Below are 10,881 nucleotides of genomic sequence, written 5' to 3' on the forward strand. Positions count from 1 at the left end.
CAATCCCCACACAAAACAGTCCTTGCCACTCTCCTATTTGAAGTGACTCTCTGAGTAAGTTCCAGTCTCTGGTCTGTTGGAGACACTGTGTTTTTCTCATGAAGTGTCCTTTCCTCATGAATCCTGACTCCTTGAATATTAAGTAAAGACCATGTCAGCACAAGAGCTAAGCAGTTTAGTCCCCTCTGCCCTATTCGTCTTTATAGAACATGAGATCTTACTGAAAATGCCCCAGGCTGATCCCTGGAGTCACTGAAAGTCTCACATTCAACAGAAGTTTGTGTTCAGCTCCCCCTGCAGTCCCAGGCACTGTGTCACTCAGAGCACAGAAGTACTTGGCCGAGTCGCTCCAAAGGGCTGAGGGTTTCCTCAGGTGGAAGGAGGTTTCGTTCTTCCTAAATTCAGCCTCAAAACTTTTGATGCCTGAAACAAGGCTGTTTCCAGACGTGTACTTCAGGAGAAGCTGGAGTCCTTGGTTGGGATATTGCACGTACCAGAAGAGATATGGTGAAACAGAAGATGTGTATTTGCACCTCAGCTCCAGACGGGCTCCCTCAGAGACGGTGATGTGGACGTCAGGCTGGGTCACCGACTGGGCTCCGGTTCCTCCTGAAACATCAGTGCTGAGTCAGTGAGGCCAGGACAGACTTACCTATTAAGAGAAGGTACTTCTAGGGAAAAAGAGGATGGAACAAAATTTACTCACTCAGGGCAAAAAGTATCATAAGCACTGGCATGGAAACCAAGCTCATGGCTGAAGAAGCTGTGGGATCCTTTTTGAGGATCTTCCCTGAACAGGTCGGAATATGGCTTAGGAAAAAGCACCCTTGGAACAAGGAAGAATGGGTATGCTTGGTGCTGTAGAATCTCGCCTAAGCACGTTCCTGAGATGTGTGGAAGAGTCTCTTCCTTGACAAATCTGGATGTTTTCTGACTTCTAAACTCTCCTCAGATGTCACTGTCTGCAAAGAGCTCCAGCTGGACACCTCAGCCAGCTCTGTGAAGGAGGAGCTGAGGGAATGATGCAGGTCTTGAGCTATAATTCTAGTTTGTGCAACATTGCCCTCTGGAGGCCAAACAGAAGTAGCTCTTCTAGTAAGTTCTTGCCATACCCCTTGCTATTTCGGGCATAATTAGAGAGGGACTCAGAAAGGAACAGGCTGGGCAAACTCCTCATCTCAGGTAACTGAGGAATATTCATACCTTTCAATTGAAAACACGTATAGTCATAATCCTCACAGATGCACAATTTTTCTTGTCCTTTAGATTTCACTGGCATGACGTGATTTGTGGGTGTTTTGACATTCCGTCCCTCCCTAAGTGAGTGTGTGACCCTCTATGGTCCATACTGTTCACTCCAGGTATGGAGACACATAAGAAGAGAGAAACTAAGAGACTTCACAGAAAAATTGAGTGGACGAGGACAGTAGTCTTCTGAGTCATTGCCCACAACAGATTACACAGAAGCATCAGAATAATCCTTAGGGCGGGGGAATCAGGTCAACTGACCCAGGCTCAGTTTTGGGTATGGAGCTGCTGGCAGGTCGAAATTGAGCATCAAGACAATTAAAACAAAAATATTACTTAGCTGCTGCTAAAAGAAGAAAAAAATCAAGAAAGAAAAAGACCAGTCACTCCCCTAGAACATCTCACAAAATCATCAATTCCAAAAAGGTAAGGCCATTCTAGCAGAATATGTAATCAAGAACTGGGAGTTTAGACCAGTAAAGATTTAAAAAATTAAAAAGAAGAAGGTAGGTTCTTCTCAGTAGATAAGTGATTAAAAGAATATAAAAAATGAGAAAATGATAAAAGTATATTGTTTTTATTCCAAAGAAATAAAAATGTAAGTAATTATAAACTGCAGAGGGGAAAAAGGTACAAGAAAGGGGTGACATAAATGTGAAATTATTTTAAGTAACTTAGGGAATTTGGGAAAAGAAAAGCCAACTGATGATGCTGGGAACATTTTTCTTTGGCTATGACATTGGCTTTTTAGAGTGGGAAATGTTCACATTGCCTGGTGTGGAGTAACAAAATAACAAAATATCCAGTTGTAATAATATAATGACATTTATTGTTTCTTAATTTTATAAACCAACATCTAGACAAAAAAAAGAATAAAAACATTTATAATCAAAAGAACGTAAAGGTACAACGTGGGGACAGTGTGTGGGGACAGGGGAGGGAAAGAGCAGGAAGGGCCGAGTAGGAGCGTCAGCAGCTCCGTCTCACACAGAGGAGAATGAGCACTGACTGACGCGGTGGACCAGCAGGTACAGGTAGATGCTTCTTGTCTAAAACTCAAAAGTAAATAGTAATATGACCATCAAGTATAGTATAAATGAGCTGCAAAGTCTGCTTTCACTGTGGAGAATGAATGGATATTAACTAAATTTAATTAGACAATGAGGAGTTTTCCTGTTTTTTATCATTTCAACAAAGGCTGAGGACAATATGGATAGGTTCCTAAAAAATCTAAATTGAGAAGTTAGGCATATCCAACAGGACTTGGTGAGAGTGATAAATTTGTCCTGAAACCCTAAGCCCTTCATCTGCCCCCAGCCTGTGAGAGAAGTTGAGAGATGCAGAGAGGAAGAAAGAATTCTTTGAAAAGTATTCCTAGACAGGGCTCTGTGGCATTTCCTCTGCCTTCCTTTGGGAAAGATTGTTCCCTCCTTCAAGCTAAGCACCAGAATCTCTCAGAAAGCTGGGAAGTACTTGCCAGAAGATGAAACTGAGACATATTTCTCCTCAGCTGAATGCTTGCTGCAATGCAGAAACTTTGCAGGAGAGGCCTGTCCTGCCCTGCAAAGAGAAGAGAGCAGAAGAGAGTTCCTGGGAGAATCTGATATGTGTCCCCTGGAGTCTGGGGAGACAGAGACCGATATTTGACTCTTGTCTGGAAAGATCTGTCGGAAGAGGCCTGCCGTGACCACCACTGTTGCCAAAGGGAGGAGAGAGCAGCAGTGAGACTGAGCCTCACTTGGTTTACTCGAGAAAGAACCCTGCAGAGGGAAGCCAGGCTAGAGCAGCTGGATGCTTGCTCCCACAGAGAGCCCTTCAATCTGTAGTCTTGGGAGTGTGAGGTGAAAATCCTACATGGTCAGTCTACCATCTTTGATCAGAAGTATACTTATATTTCTTATGTATTAATAAGATGGTTTACAAAATGGGCTAGACTCAATGGCAGAAAAGCAGGACATAGCTTAATTTTCTCCATCACTGCCTGTCCAATTTTCCTCTCACTCTCCTCTTTAATATCTCAGTAGATCTCATAGCTTTTACAGTCAATTTCAAGTAATAAAACAGTCTAATTTTCATGTATTAAAAGCCTCACCATATCTACTTTTTTGTGTGCTTGCTATTCCCTTTTTTTCCAGCTTTATTGAGATATTATTGACATATAACATATGTAACTTTAAGATGTACAACTTGATGATTTGATGTATTGTGAAATGATTATTACAAGAAGGTTAGTTAACACCTCCATCCCCACACATAATTACTGTTTTTTTGTGGAGATAAATTTTAAGATCTACTCTATTAATAACTAACAAGTATAATACAGTATTGTTAATTATAGGCATCCTCCTGTACATTAGATCCCCAGATATTATTCATCTTATAGCTGGATGATTGCACCCTTTGGTCAACATCTTCCCACTTCTCACCCACCACCCCCAGCCTCTGGCACCCACTATTCTGCTCTCTACTTTGAGTTCAGCTTTTTTTAGATTACACATATAAATGAAACATGCAGTATTTGTCTTTCTCTGTCTGAATTATTTCATTTAGCATATATGAAATATATATATATGTCATTTTCTTTATCCACTCATGCATCAATGGACATTTAGGTATTTCCATGTCTTGGCTTGTTATGAATAATGCTGCAGTGAACACTGGAGTGTAGATATCTCTTTGAGAGACTGATTTCATTTCCTTCAGATATAAACTCAGAAGTGGGATTGCTGGATCATATGGTAATTTGATTTTTAATTTTTTGAGGAATGTTCATTAAGTCTTCTATAGTGATCGTACCAGTTTATATTCTCATCAACAGAGTGCAAGTGTTCTCTTTCCTCCACAGCCTCACTAATGCTTGTTATCTCTTGTCTTTTGACATTCTAATGGGTGTGAGGTGACATCTCATTGTAGTTTTGATTTGCACTTCCCTGATGATTAGTGATGTTGAGCATCTTTTCATGTACCTGTTGGCCATTTGTATGTCTTCTTTGCAAAAATGTCTATTCAGATCCTCTGCCCATTTTTCAATCCAATTGGGTGTTTTTTTGCAATTGAGTTGTATGAGTTACTTGTGTATTTTAGATATTAACCCCTTATTGGATATGTATTTTGCACATCTTTTCTCCCATTCAGTAGGTTGCCTTTTCATTCTGTTGATGATTTCCTTTGCTGTGCAGAAGCTTTTTAGTTTGATGTACTCCCACTTGTTTATTTTTGTTTTTATTGCCTTTGTTTTTGGTGTCAAATCAAAAAGAATCATTGCCCAGACAGATGTCAAGGATCTATCCCTTTTAGTGCCTTCTAGGAGCTTTATGGTTTCAGGTATTATGTTCAAGCCTTTAATCCATTTTGAATTGATTTTTGTGTATGTTGTAAGATAGGAGTCCAGTTTCATTCTTTTACATGTGGCTGTCCAGTTTTCCCAACACCGTTTATTGAAGAGACTATCCTTTCCCCATTGAGTATTCTTGGCTCCCTTGTCAAATATTAGTTGATTGTATATGTGAAAGTTTGTTTCTGGGCTTTCGGTGCTGTTCCATTGATCTATGTGTCTGTTTTTATGCCAGTACCACACTGCTTTGATCACTATAGCTTTGAAATATATTTTGACATGAGAAACTGTGGTGCTTCCAACTTTGTTCTTCTTCAAGATTGCTTTTGCTATTTGGGTCTTTTGTGGTTCCATACAAGCTTTAGGATTGTGTTTTCCATCTCCATGATAAATACCATTGGAATTTTGATGGAGATTTTATTGAGCGTGTAGATTGTTTTGGGTAGTATGGACATCTTAACAATATTAATTCTTCTGATATATGAACATGAGATACCTTTCCATTTATTTGTCTCCCTCATTTTTTTCATCAGTGTCTTGTAATTTTCAGTGTAGTGATCTTTCACTTCCTTTATTAAATTTGTTCCTAATTATTTTAATATTTTTGATGAAATTTTAAATGAGGTTGTTTTCTTTATTTCTTTTCAGATAGTTCATTGTCAGTGTATAGAAATGCAAATGAGTTATGTATGTTGATTTTGTATCCTGCAACCTTACTGTGTTTATTAGTTCTAACAGGTTTTTGGTGGAGTCTTTAGGATTTTCTATATAAAATATCAGATCATCTGCAAACAGACACAATTTTACTTCTTCCTTTCCAATTTGGATGTCTTTTATATCTTTTTCTTGCCTAATTGCTATGGCTAGGACTTTCAGTACTATGTTACATAGGAGTGGTGAGACTGAGCACCTTTGTCTTGTTCCTGATCCTAGAGGAAAAGCTTTCAACCTTCTACCGTTGAGTATGACATTAGCTATGGGTTTGTCACGTATGGCCTTCATTATGTTGAGGTATATTCCTTCTATACTCAATTTGTGGAGTTTTTATCATGAAAGGATGTTGTGTTTTGTCAATTGCATTTTCTGCAACTATTGAGATAATCCTGTGATTTTACCTTTCAGTCTGTTAATGTGGTGTATTGCATTGATTGATTTGCACATGTTGAACCATCCTTACATCCAAGGGATAATTTCCACTTGATCGTGGTGTATGATCCTTTTAATGTGTTGTTGAATTTGGTTTACTTGTTATTTTCTTGAGAATTTTTGCATCTATATTCATTAGGGATATCGTTTTCTTTTCTTGTAGTGTCCTTATCTGTTTTTGGTATCAGGGTCATCCTGACCTCATAAAATGAGTTTGGGAGTGTTGTCTCCCCAAAACCACAGGTTTTTGGATAAGTTTTAGAAGGATTCATGTTAATTCTTATTTAAATGTAAATTCTTATTTAATTCACCTGTGAAACCATCTGGTCCTAGGCTTTTCTTTGTTGGGAGAATTTTTTATTATAGTTTCTACTTCCTTACTCATTATAGGTCTGTTCAGATTTTCTATTTCTTCATGATTCAGTCTTGGTAGGCTGTATGTTTCTAAGAATGTGTCCATTTCTTCTAGGTTATCTTTCTTCTGAGGCCAAATCTGCTGTTGAAGCTCTCTCTTGAATTCTTCAGTTCACTCATTCTATTCCTCAACTCGAGGATTCTTGTTTGATTTTTTTTAATGATTTCTATATCTTTGTTGAACTTCTTGTTTTGTTAATGTATTGTTTTCCTATTTTCATTTAGTTTTCCATTTGTGTTTTCTTGTAGTTCCCTGAATTTCTTTAAGAGGACCATTCTGAAATCTTTGTCAGACAGTTCATAGGTCTCCTTTAGGGTTAGGCATTGGAGTTTTATTAGTTTCCTCTGGTGGTTGGTTATTCATGGTCCTTGATTATCCATGATCCTTGTGTCCTTGCATTGGTGTCTTAACATTTAAAGAAGTAGGCATCTCTTCCAGGCTTTACAGACTGGCTTTGACAGTCATATTCACCAGCCAGAGATTCTGGATGGGCCATCTGGTGGAGTGTTTAGGGGCAGGCTTACTGCTGAAGTGCACCAAAAGCCCGGGTCCACAGTGGTCAACCTGGCACTGGGCCCAGTCAGGGTTCTGGGTTTGCAGGTGCCAGTTGGGAGCTTGGGAACACAGGAGCTGCCCAGGCTCATGAGAGCTGGCTGGTGCTTGGGAGAGCTGGGAGACTAGCTTCATAGGATCCCACCAGGAGCCTATGGGAGCTGGGAGCAATAGGAGCCACCTGGGGCCAGAGGAGCTGGCAGATACTGGGGTGGATCAAGGGTTTCAGTTCACAGGGGCGCTCTGGGAACCTGGAGCACTGGGAGCTGCCTGGGGTCACTGGAGCTGGTAGGTGCCAAGGTGATCCAGGGAGCCTTGGCTCACAGGAGCCCACTGGGAACCTGGTGCCACAGGATCTACCTGGGGATGCAGGAAGCACCTGGGGCCACTGGAGCTGGCAGATGCAGGAGTGAGCAGGGGAGGCCTAGGTTAGCAGGAGCCTTCAGGGAACTACCTAGGGCTTTGGGAGTCCACCTGGTGCTGAGGCAAGCCAGCTCTGAGGTCTGCAGTGAATTCAGGTACTCACTTTACTCTCCTCCCACAGGGAAGGTGTCTCTCTCCACAATGGGCTGTCTCGGCTTGGGGGAGGGTTGATGAGTGTAATGTGAATCTATCTTTCCTTACCCTCCTCAATGCATATTTTCTTATTTCTGTGCTTCACCCAGTTACTGTAATCCCTCACCTGTAATCCTTGGCTCTTGTGAAGGCCCTTGTGAAGGCAGATAATTGTTCAAATATATGTTTCTGGGGGAGATGAGTGGTAAAAATTCTTATGCAACCATTTTGATGATGTCACTCCAAGCCTCATCTTGTCTGAATCAAAACTTTAGTAATTCATTCAGTTGAAAGCTTCTGTCCTTCCCACACATTTTGACATACATAAAAGATGAATGTTCTGTAGCCAAGCTTCACCTGCCAGGCAAGAAAAAGAAACTTCTAAAAAAATTTTGGTAAAATGTAAAGGAAGTCAACTGACACTGGAATGGGTATTAGTACTCTCAGAGCAAACACTTCCACATGCTGGTATTTAGAGGTTTCAGAAAAATAGCCACCTCTTTACCCAATTGCTTTCAAGGAAATCCTGCCTGCTTACAAGCCCTTGCCACCTACATGGATCTCCAGTTAGTTTTTTTATAATTACTTCATTCTCAAATAAGCCAGGGATCAGCATAAATTTAGAGAAAGTCTGCAATATGAATGATGAACGTCAAGATAAATTTTAAATGACCCTAAAAAAACAAAGATAATTCAGTAAACAGAAAAAAACTTTTCATAAATTCTAATTAACAGTCTGCGAAGAAAAGTTACTAAACAACCAGATCATACTGGAACAGGAGAATAATAGTCTCTAGGAAGAAATGGAATTTGGTAGAATAAATTATACTGCTCAGTGTAGTGGTGAGATCTAAGCCAGAGCCCTACTCTAATGAGCACTTGATAAATACTTCTGCTTCTAATCACTAAGATGAAAGTCCTATCACTAAAAAAGAAAAATGGGAAAACTGGATAGCCATATGCAAAAAAATGAAAGTAGATCCTTACCTTACACCATACACAAAAATTAACTCCAAATGGATTAAAGACTTGAATGTAAGACCTGAAACTGTGAAAGTTCTAGAAGAAAACATAGGCAGTACGCTCTTCGACATCGGTCTTAGCAACATCTTTTCAAACACCACATCTGACGGGGCAAGAGAAACAATAGAAAAAATAAACAAATGGGACTACATCAAACTAAAAAGCTTCTGCACAGCAAAGGAAACCATCAACAAAACGAAAAGACAACCTAACAATTGGGAGAAGATATTTGTAAACCATACATCTGATAAGGGCTTAATCTCCAAAATATATCAAGAACTCATGCATCTCAACAACAAAAAAACTACCAACCCAATTAAAAAATGGGCAAAAGACCTGAACAGACATTTCTCCAAAGAAGATATACAGATGGCCAACAGACACATGAAAAGATGTTCAAAATCACTAATTATCAGGGAAATGCAAATCAAAACTACAATGAGATATCACCTCACGCCCGTCAGAATGGCTATAATTAACAAGACAGGAAACAACATGTGTTGGAGAGGATGTGGAGAGAAGGGAACTCTCATACACTGCTGGTGGGAGTGCAAACTGGTGCAGCCACTATGGAAAACAGTATGGAGATTCCTCAAAAATCAACGATAGAACTACCATATGATCCAGCTATTCCACTGTTGGGTATTTATCCAAAGAACTTGAAAACACCAATTTGCAAAGGTACATGCACCCCTGTGTTCATTGCAGCCTTATTCACGATAGCCAAGACTTGGAAGCAACCTAAGTGCCCATCAAGGGACGAATGGATAAAGAAGCTGTGGTATATATACACAATGGAATACTACTCAGCCATAAGAAATGACGAAATCCAGCCATTTGTGACAACATGGATGGACATTGAGGGTATAATGCAAAGTGAAATAAGTCAGAGGGAGAAGGTCAAATACCGTATGATTTCCTTCATTAAGTAGTAGATAATAACAACAATAAACAAATACATAGGGACAGAGATTGGATTGGTGGTTACCAGAGGGGAAGGGGGGAGGGAGGAGGGTGAAAGGGATAATTCGGTACATGTGTGTGGTGATGGGTTGTAATTAGTATTTTGGTGGTGAACATGACGTAGTCCATGCAGAAATAGAAGTACAATGATGTACACCTGAAATTTTTACAATGTTATAAACCAATGTTGCTGCAATAAACAAAAAATTAAAAAAAAAAAAATATCCACTTTGCAAGGATTCTATATTGACTTACCAGTGAGTATCCACGTATTCACACAAAAGGAGATTAGTTTGGCATGACATTTAAAAAAAAAAAAAAAAAAAAAAAACAGTCTGCGAAGAAAAGTTACTAAACAACCAGATCATACTGGAACAGGAGAATAATAGTCTCTAGGAAGAAATGGAATTTGGTAGAATAAATTATACTGCTCAGTGTAGTGGTGAGATCTAAGCCAGTGCCCTACTCTAATGAGCACTTGATAAATACTTCTGCTTCTAATCACTAAGATGAAAGTCCTATCACTAAATAAGAACAGGGCTGTGTTCCTTGATAAACTGTTGACTGCTGGAAACCCAGATGAAAACTCATCCTGGTCTCTGTAATTATACAAAGCTCTGAACATTTTGTAATCATTCATTCTTACAGGCTGTCTTCAGCCTAGAGGCAGAGAGTTACCCATCCATCCCTGGGAACCCAGAGACACCAATAATTTCATGAGCCACCATTTATCTACTTGAACTTTGAAAGCCTCGCCCTGGGGATCATTTGGCAAAAAAGTCATGTGATCTTTATACAGAAAAACAGCTGATCAATTTATTGATTTTTTGTTCAGAGATAAGACCAAGAGATTTATCTCCCCAAAATTTCTTATATTTATTTAGGTCTTCTTCAATTTATGAAGAATCTGAACACACAAAATTTTATGTCATCCTTGAAACAGCTTTGTAGGGTTGGCCGATCAGGTTTAACAACTCCTTTATGAGAAATGATAACACAGGACATTGATAGAGTTTGTCTGATAAGTGCTATTTAAGTGCAGGACTTTTGGTGTGATATTATTTTAACCTCATAGTAATGCTGTAAGATAGTATTATGATCCCCATTTTATGGAGGAGGTATTAAAGCTCAGATCCCATAAGTATATGACAAAGGTCAAACTCTTAAGGGTAACAGGTCTCAAATTCAAACCCAGGATTGCCTGGTTTCCATGCTTATTCTTTTTCCACTCCGTTTTGCTACCCAAGGGCACATAGCAAAGATGAAATACAACTAGAATTAGAATTTACTCCTTCTAATCCCGGTGCTCTTTCTACCATCCCTCAGTGGCTTTCGTTCAAAGTGCTCAACATGCAGATTCCTGTTCGTAAAACTAGACCTTGAAATTAAACCTAATTGTGTTGCTTCCTTATAGTCAGCGACTTCTTCACAGAACACAGACTGTACTCCTAGTTCCCCCATCTTCAAGACAGGGCTCTTTTCCTCTGGACTACAACCAAGACATCATCCAACTGAGATACCATGAACAAAAATGGGATGAAATGCCGATGAGGATAGAGAACATTTTGATCATCTACCCAGGCCAATATTCTACCTATAATTTCCTTTAGGTGGAAATTCCTCTGTAGAGTAGTCTAATGTCTTC

At 39.5% G+C, this 10,881-nt stretch overlaps 1 pseudogene; it reads right to left on the bottom strand.

Moving 5' to 3' along the window:
• Positions 1 to 217: 217 nt before the first annotated feature.
• On the bottom strand, positions 218 to 1,279 carry LOC101402936 (T cell receptor alpha variable 8-4 pseudogene; annotated as a pseudogene).
• Between the last annotated feature and the right edge of the window lie 9,602 nt (positions 1,280 to 10,881).

The sequence above is a fragment of the Ceratotherium simum genome, chromosome 3 (assembly GCF_057802395.1).
Source record: "Ceratotherium simum simum isolate JZ-2026a chromosome 3, ASM5780239v1, whole genome shotgun sequence".
In the NCBI taxonomy this organism is placed as follows: domain Eukaryota; kingdom Metazoa; phylum Chordata; class Mammalia; order Perissodactyla; family Rhinocerotidae; genus Ceratotherium; species Ceratotherium simum.